The following is a 9,189-nucleotide window of genomic DNA, read 5'->3' as shown; positions in this document are numbered from 1 at the left end:
CTTTGCCAGAGAATTCCCCCAACTTTCCTTCCCTTCCCTTCCCTTCCTCCCTCCCTCCCTTTTCTTTCTTTCTCTGTCAGTATTTATTGAATGCCTACCATGTGTATGCACTTTTCTGGGGCTGAATACAAAGTGGTTAAACCAAACAGAAAGTTTGCTTTCAGAAAACTTACATTCCAGTGGGGAAGAAACAGACAATAAACATAAAAGTAAATAAGAAAATATTACTAGATAAGTGATCAGATACAAAGTTAACGGATATGGTAGAGACTGACTAGAGAGCTACACTACAAGCATGAACTGGGAAGGCTGCTGTTAGAAAACATCAATAAGCAGAGACCTCTGTGGTGAGGAGGAGGCAGCCAAGTGAAGACGGAGAAGAGGGGAGCGCGGTGGGGCAAGCCATTCCAGATAGAGAGATGAGGTAATATTACCAGGCGTACCAGATTTTGTAATCAAAGGAAACGATAATTTCAAGAGAAACATAAAAAGTGCTTTATTCAAAGTAATGTCCATCGCTAGCTACACGTTTCCCCATCTTTCAGGTAATTTGTTGGTACCGTCCCAATAGAACTTTTCTTGTTTTGAGGCAAACCATTCAGACTCAATTTTCCACTTCTTTGTACGTTTTGAAGTGCTCATCAAAATCATCACTTTTAAAGCATTAAAACCAGCATTCACAAGTATCTTGAGATGGAACATGTTCACCATAAGCTTCCCGAAGTATACGATAACTTCCAGCAGCACTTTTCTTCAAAATAAAGTAAGGAATTAAAAATTCCCACAAATGTTCTTTTTTTGGCACGAAATCTGACATTTTTAAGTGTAAAAATATCTATGATGTTAACAACTTCAGAAAATTTGACATGTGAAGTTTTGAAGCTTGCTGTCAATACAACAAAATAGCATACATATCAAACCACATATATATCAACATATGTGTAACTCCATCTATTGAAAAAAATTCGCATTATTAACCGGTACACCTGGTACATCAGCAATCAGCATGGCTTGTTTGAGGAACAGAAAACTAGGATTAGGCTGGAGCCTAGTGAGAGAGGGAAGCTGGTGTGAGAAGTCAAAACGATGAGAAAGGTCTGGATCTTATAAGGTCTCATGGATCTTGGGTTTTAGTCCTAATGTGATGGGAAGCCATTGGAGGTTTACAATCAAGAGAGTAACATGTGATTTATGTATTAAAGAGACTTGTGGCTGTCGTGTGACAGATGACAGGAGATGCTATAAACTAGAAGCAGAAAATCCAGTTGGGACACTATTACAGAGGGCCAGGTGAGAGCGGGCAGCAGCTTGGAATAACAAGGTATCAGGTATAGAGAAGGACTGCAATTTGGAAAATATTCTGGAGGAGACCCTAGAGAATGTGCTGTGGGTGGGACATAAATTTACCAAGACGGGGGATATGGAGGTAAGACCTAGTTTGTGGCCAGGACATCAAGTGTGTGCTTTTGGACAGGTTAAGTGGAGGATGACCACCAGACATCTAAGTAATGGTCTAGAGTAGGCAATTGCTCAGGGGTGAAGTCAGGCTGGAGATATACATTTGAGAGTTTGGGACATTGAGATGGTGTTTTAAAGCTATGGGATTAAATGAATTTACTTATGAAGGGAATCTAAAAGAGAAGAAAAGAGTTTCATGACCAGCCATAACATTAGGGGTCCAACCTTTAGTAGTATCTTGCTTAAATAATATAACTTGTCTCAGCTGTACTATGGCAATGAGATGAATTGTAAAATCCATGTTTTGTCCCCCTAAGGCCAGTCTGCTGATTGTGTCTGCAGCAGACATTAGTGTGAGAGACACCCAAAGTTAATGTCAGGGTCTGGAGCAAAGTCCCTTCCAAGTAGAAAGTCTCCCTCCATTGCCAACTTTACAAGGTATTGATTGATTTATTTTTTTTTAATATATTTTATTGATTTTTTTTTTTTTTACAGAGAGGAAGGAAGAGGGATAGAGAGTTAGAAACATCGATGAGAGAGAAACATCGATGAGAGAGAAACATCGAACAACTGCCTCCTGCACAGCCCCTCTGGGGATGTGCCCGCAACCAAGGTACATGCCCTTGACCAGAATCAAACCTGGGACCTTTCAGTCTGCAGGCTGACGCTCTATCCACTGAGCAAAACCGGTTAGGGCACAAGGTATGGATTTAAATTTGTTAAACTAGTCAGCAGATTTTCCATGCCTATCCTGATTTTGCAAATAGAACAAGAACAGTGTTAGAGCTCAGTGTCTTATGGAACTTATGCTTGAATTAAGTTCACCCGAATCTAGCATTTTGAACTAGAGTCAGAATCTTTCTTCAACTCTCTGGAGTATTTGATACAATTGACCATTTTCTCCCCTTGAGGTCTCTGTCTTGGCTTCTACAACCAATAACTTTTTCTAGTTCTTCTATATCCCTGCCCAACTCAGAGTCAGCCTTGCTATCTCTTCTTTCCACATTGTTTGCTCATTCTCTGGATTCTACCTGAATATCATCCTCTATTTCCCCAGATCCCCAATTACCGCCTGTATCATTATGATGCCTGAATCTCTACGTGAAGCCCACCAGAAAACACACAGTTTCAAGAAGTCTAGTTTTGACTCTGCCCCTAACTAGCTCTTTAAACTTGGCCAATTTACAAACTCTTTGGGCCCCAGTTTCTCCATTTGTACAATAAGAGAATTAGACACTAGAGCAGCGGTTCTCAACCTGTGGGTCGTGACCTTTTTGGCGGTCGAACGACCCTTTCACAGGGGTCGCCTAAGACCATCCTGCATATCAGATATTTACATTACGATTCATAATAGTAGCAACATTATAGTTATGAAGTAGCAGTGAAAATAATTTTATGGTTGGGTCACAACATGAGGAACTGTATTTAAAGGGCCAGAAGTTTGAGAACCACTGCACTAGAGGGTTCTGAAGTTCCTTCCAGTGTTCACATTCTCATTCTAGACCTGATGCTACTTCTAATAATCTTCATAGTGATAATGACACGTACTGCATACTCAGTGCCAGCCATCGAGCCAAGTACTATGCATACATTAACATATTTAAGTCTCCTAACAAATCCCATGAGGTAGGAGCAATTATTATCCTTATTTATTTTATAGATGAGGAAATCAAGATCCAGATTATGTAATTTCCTGCTCTTTTATAACCAAAAGTGACAGAGCCAGGATTCAAACCCAGACAGTTTTCCTCTGAGTCAGCATCTCTTTGTCCCTGCTCTGTTCTTACTATTTCCCTTTGGAGACCTTGATCCCTGTGCTGCTTTCTCACCTTAGTCCCATGTCACTCTGCCTCCTCTGGATTTACTCCTGTTACCTCCTCCCTTGAATCTTCAACCTCTTTCTCTCTTCACCTCCAAGCACTGTGTTCCCCCTTACCTCCCCCCAAAAAAACAAACAAAAAGGACCTTGCTTTGAACCTCCCTTTTCATTCACCACCGTAGCTCAGCCTCATCATCTCTGTACTGTCACCTCCACCCAGAGGTCTAGCCTGACTCTCTTGAAAAAAATCAGCTTCCTACCTCCAGGCATTTCTATTTGGGGAAAGTTAACTTTGGGATGCCCATGAGACACTTAAGTAGAAATGGCAAGTGGACAATTTGATATGAAATTCTGGAGTTTAACTTTCACAGTACCTAACACTCCACTATGCAGCTATAAGAAGGAAGGATCTCTTACCCTTTGAGACAATGGTAGAGGGACCTGGAGAGTATTATGCTAAGCGAAATAAGCCAGTGAGAGAAAGACAAGTATCATGTGATCTCACTTATATGTGGAATCTAATGAACAAAATAAACTGGTGAACAAAATAGATCCAGAGACATAGAAGCATGGATCAGACTGATAAATCTCAGAGGGAAGGTAGGGTGGGTGGGGAGAGATTAATCAAAGAATTTATATGCATATATGCATAACCCATAGACAGAGACAATAATGTGGTGAAGGCCTGGAGGAGTGGGACGGGGGCGTGGAGGGTATAGGTGTGAGGTGGAGGGGGTCAATGGGGAAAAAAGGGGGACATCTGTAATACTTTCAACAATGAAGATAAGTGTTAAAAATAATAAAAATAAATTTAACTCTGTATTTGTTTATTTTTGTGTGACCCCTCAACCAGAATACAGACTCCATGAGGGCCTGGGGTGTGTTCTGTTCACCACCAGCAAAGAATTAGCTGTGGAGAGGGTTGCTGTAATGCATTGTTTCAACCTGGGTGGCTTAAAGTAACAGGCATTTCTTCTCTCACAGTTCAGGAGGCCAGACATTAGACATTAAGGTGCTGGACTACCTCGGAAGACTCTAGGAGAGAATTCCTCTTTTCTTCTTCCAGCCCCTGATAACTATCCGCATTCTTTGGCTTCCTTGGCTTGTGGCCACACTACTCCCATCTGGCTCTGTCTTCACATGGTCCTCTCTTCTTTTCTGTGGTTCTCCTCTTCTGTCTCTTACAAGACCACTGGTCATTGAGTGTAGGGCTCACTCAGATCATCCAGGGTGATCTGATCATAAGATCCTTAATTTAATGACATCTGCAATGTTGCCTTTTTACAGTTATTTACTTTATAGTAACATACACAGGTTTCAGGAATTTAGACATGGGCATATCATTGGGGTCGGGGGGGGGGGGGGGGGGAGAAAGGGGAACACCATTCAACCCACTACACAAGGGAACAGGAGGAAGTTCAGGAATGTCTTTCTCCAACCTTTATTCTGGCTAATTCAAATTTCCTTCATGATTCAGCTCAGTAGTTGCCCAATCAAAGGAATTACACCCCAGTCCAATTATATACCCCTCCAATAATAATAATAATAATAATAATAATTGCATATTCAACAGTTTTAGGACTTTATGTGTATGAACTCACTTAATTCTTGCTACAACCATATGAGATGGTCTCTATTACTATCCTTATCTTACTGAATGCTAATTGTCTATTTTGTTGTCTCTTTTCCCCAATAGACCTCTTCCGGGGCAGCAACAAAGACTTAGTCATCTCTCTGCCCCCAAGACATACCACAGCGCATCCAGGCTTTCTATAAAGGCTGGTGTGTTGAATAAATGACTGAACAAGATGGGTTGATATTAGACTGGGGAGACTTTAGGGTATAAAATTAAGACATTTGGACTTTATCTTTTGAATCATGTGACCAAAAGCATTTTAAAGCCAAGAAGTAACAGGATGGACCCCTCTTTCAAACATATCTCCTCCTTGGGAGACATTTCATCAAATATTTATCAAATAATTATCACCTCCAAATATGCAGCTCCATGCAGGCCTTCTCCTGAGCTCCAGAGTCACATTGCCAGCTTCTTGCTAAGCCTCTGTAGGCCCAAATCAGCATGTCCAGACCAGCCCTCATTATCCTTCCCTCCCCTCAAAGTCACTCTTTCTATATTATCTAGCTCACAGGCATCCAAACTGGACAATTTGAATTAATTCTGGATATTTCCCTCACCCCCAGGCCAATTAGTCATAAAGTCCTGTCAACTTGAACTTTGTCTAATGTCCATTTCGTTGGCCACTGACATTTCAGGCTCTTGTACCTTTCACTTGGACTATTGCGTCAGCCTGCTAATCAATCTCCCTGCCTCTAGTCTGCCCTCTCCAACTCCAGTCCATCCGCCACTCTGATGCTCATCTTATAGGCCTAAAAGCTGGATCTGGTCATGTCACCATCTTATTAAAACAGTGATGGCGAACCTTTTGAGCTCGTCATGTCAGCATTTTGAAAAACCCTAACTTAACTCTGGTGCCGTGTCACATATAGAAATTTTTTGATATTTGCAACCATAGTAAAACAAGGACTTATATTTTGATATTTATCTTATTTATTTAAATGCCATTTAACAAAGAAAAATTAACCAAAAAAATGAGTTCGCGTGTCACCTCTGACACGCGTGTCATAGGTTCGCTATCACTGTATTAAAACAACCACCAAAACTCCAAAACAACTCTGAATGGATTCTTTGTTGCTTACAAGATCAAGATCTTTAAAATCTACCCTTCCTCCCTATTCATTCACTCAACGCATGTATTGAATGCCTCCTATATATTGGGTGCTATGCTCATTGCATTGAATGGGTAAGGAAGCTGCCCCACACATACACAGATAGACTAGCTCATGTCACAGGCAGGAAGGGAAGTACCCTAAGGGAAGATACTGTAATGGGAAGGGGTCCATGGTATCTTTCTCATCTGTTTTCTTTCAATACATACTGTAACTTTATTGTCCTTTTACCCCTGTGGAATGGGTAATACAGATTATGTTATCTAGTTTTAAATTACTCTTTACCAAGAAGGCAAATGATTTAAAGTATTTGTCACAAAGAAACTATGAATTAAAGATAACACTAAACTTTAAGCCTAAGGGACTGAGGCTCCACCAAATATGAGCCTTCAGCAATTAGACTTGTAGCAGTACCATTTAACCATACCTCACAAGACTTGGCCCCCAAATTTAAAATAATGGAAAAGTGCTTGAAATAGAAATGTACACGCTCCATATTTAATGATGAGCTCCTCCTTAAGTGTATAGTGAGGCTTAAGGTATTAGCTGATAATAATGTAAAAAGGCATCGTGATTGGCAATATCTTTGTGTTTGTATGTGTGCAACATACAAGTAAGTCTGTAATTTTTGTGTTTAGAGAGATGGCTCATTCCTAAGTAGAGTATCATGCCCACCGACCCCCAACCTTTCCTAATATCTCTTTTCTGGGAAAAAATTAAAATAAAGCATCCCAACAGGAATCAATAAATTGCCCAGTTTAATATTATTAGACATTATAAAGTTAGAAAACAAAATTAATAAGCTTTCTGTTTTCACTTTTTTAAACTCAATTTTACCATGTTCATGATTAGCAGTGCCTTTAGAATTGCTTATTTTTTTCTTATAATTTCGACTTATGTTTGTTTTCACAATATACTAGTATAGTAATCCATGCATATAATTTTAAATAAATGTCACTCCCTAAGCCTCTTCCATTTTTTTTTCTACAGCTTTGTGTTTTTGTACTCTTTTTCTCAGCCTGATTTCTCTTTTCTCCATTTGGCAGAATCCCAGTGATTGTTCAAGCCTTCGCCAACAAATAACCACTTCTGTTCTCTTCCTGTAGAACATGCCTTATTACGGTGCATCTCACCTTGGGTTGCACTTGCCTTGGCCATGTCTCCCCGGGTGGACTGGCTATGCGTTTCCAGAAGATGTCCCTAATTGCCATGCAGTTGTGTCCCTAATGCCATGCAGTTGCAAGATGAATTTAATCATCTCACAACACTTTATGTCCTAAATTTCAAACCAATCTGAGACATACAGAAACCTATGAGACAATGCGAGATACAGAGGAACAAGAAACAGAGGGCTATAGCGGGAAGGCCGGGGAGCGTTGCAGGGGAATGGGGGGAAGAGATCAACCAAAGGACTTGTATGCATATAAGCATACATATAAGCATATAAGCATGCATATAAGCATAACCAATGGACACAAGACACTGGGGGGTAGAGGAGGCCAGGGGAAGGTCAAGGGGGAAAAAAAAGGAGACATGTACTACTCTTTGTAATATTTTAAGCAATAAAACAAAATTTTTTAAAAAAGAAAAGAAACAGAGGGCTATGGATGTAAAACAAGAGGCTTCATTCCACATACAGCATTTTATATGAATGCTTCTCAAGGTATGGCCTAAATTTGATAAAAAGCACATCTTTCTTCCTTACATGGGAAAGAAGTGTAATTCCACAGATTTTCAGTTTTGCATGCAGCCAGGGGATACTTAGTCATCTCCCACATGCGTTATTACCATTTAATATTTATAAACGGCAGTTGGCACACATGTAGAAGTGCTAAGGATTCTAATTTAGCACGCGACTGAGAAGCCTGGCAGCCACAAAAACGCTTGGCAAGTGCACAAATGCAGAGAGTTGTGTTTCTCCCCAATTTCAAAGGGCCAATTTCTTATCATGTGTCATCACTAGTATACTGAGGTATCTGAGGTTCTGATGACAAATCCTTTCACTTATTAATAGTGCATTACTGTTAGGTTGGTTTTTATCATTATCGGCTTATTCTGGGTTCATTCATTTGTTGGTGTCTCACAGGATAGCTTTGGGCATGGGCTCTGGAGACACAGCGTCTTCCGTGTGAAGTCGGTATGAACTTGGGCAAGGTATTTAATTATTCTGAGCCTCGGTTTTTCCATTTAAAATGGGAGTGTGTGGCAGAAGTGCTTATCTCATTGGTATGATGTGGGCAATCATTGAGTTAATGTGTGCAGTGTTTTCACAGATGGTACTTAGAGAAGGTGCTGGCACATTGTACATGGTGATAGTAGGACTTGGTTCAGCTAAGAGTGACAGAAAACCAAAACTGCAGTCTAATTAAGATAGAAGTTTCTTTCTTCACACATAACCATGGGCAGCCCAGAGTAGGTATGGCACTCTTCAGCAAGCATGTCAAACTCAAAGACATTGTACATGGTGATAGTAGGACTTGGTTCAGCTAAGAGTGACAGAAAACCAAAACTGCAATCTAATTAAGACAGAAGTTTATTTCTTCACACATAATCATGGGCAGCCCAGAGTAGGTATGGCACTCTTCAGCAAGCATGTCAAACTCAAAGGCTAACACGGGCCAAATAAACAAGGTTTAAGTTTATGTGGGCCGCAAAAAAACAAAAGCTTCCATTTTCATAGAAACGTAGGTTTATTTCGAAGAGTATAGTATATATATATATATATAGAAAAAAGAACAAGAGCCATGATAAAATTAAGGTTTTCTTCCTGACACTTGGCATCTCTTCTCTTCTATCTTCTATGTGGGCCGCAAAAAAACAAAAGCTTCCATTTTCATAGAAACGTAGGTTTATTTCGAAGAGTATAGTATATATAAAAAAAGAACAAGGGCCATGATAAAATTAAGGTTTTCTTCCTTGACACTTGGCATCTCTTCTCTTCTATCTTTCCTACTTCAGGGGAAATCTTGTTCGCTGTGATTGCTTTCAAAAGTGACCCAAGGTGAATGCCAGTAATTCTGGATCTGACAGGAGACTTATTTCCTTTCATAATTGTAAGTATCTGCTCACACCATTATATTGGCTGGGCCACAAAAACATTCGTTGTGGGCCGCGAGTTTGACGTGCTTGCTCTACATATCCCTCCCATCTTGTTCCACAATTTCTCA

The 9,189-nt window shown here is 40.2% G+C and overlaps 1 long non-coding RNA gene across 3 annotated transcripts in view; it reads left to right on the top strand.

Annotated features, from left to right (window-relative positions):
* The window catches only part of LOC107184614, a 13,333-nt gene extending 5,954 nt beyond the window's left edge, over positions 1-7,379 (top strand). Inside the window, exons 4-5 of one of the 3 annotated variants that reach the window (XR_001515503.1) lie at positions 1,205-1,290; positions 7,129-7,379. This is a non-coding gene — a long non-coding RNA (uncharacterized LOC107184614). Of the gene's footprint in view, positions 1-1,204; positions 1,291-4,973; positions 5,698-7,128 lie in introns of those variants that run through there. The other 2 variants (XR_001515505.1, XR_001515506.1) reach the window with 2 other exon arrangements.
* The last annotated feature ends 1,810 nt before the right edge of the window (positions 7,380-9,189 follow it).

Source organism: Myotis davidii, unplaced genomic scaffold (assembly GCF_000327345.1).
Source record: "Myotis davidii unplaced genomic scaffold, ASM32734v1 scaffold892, whole genome shotgun sequence".
In the NCBI taxonomy this organism is placed as follows: domain Eukaryota; kingdom Metazoa; phylum Chordata; class Mammalia; order Chiroptera; family Vespertilionidae; genus Myotis; species Myotis davidii.
The sequence above is the reverse complement of the archived record's forward strand: the minus strand, read 5'-3'. Positions and strand labels throughout refer to the sequence as shown.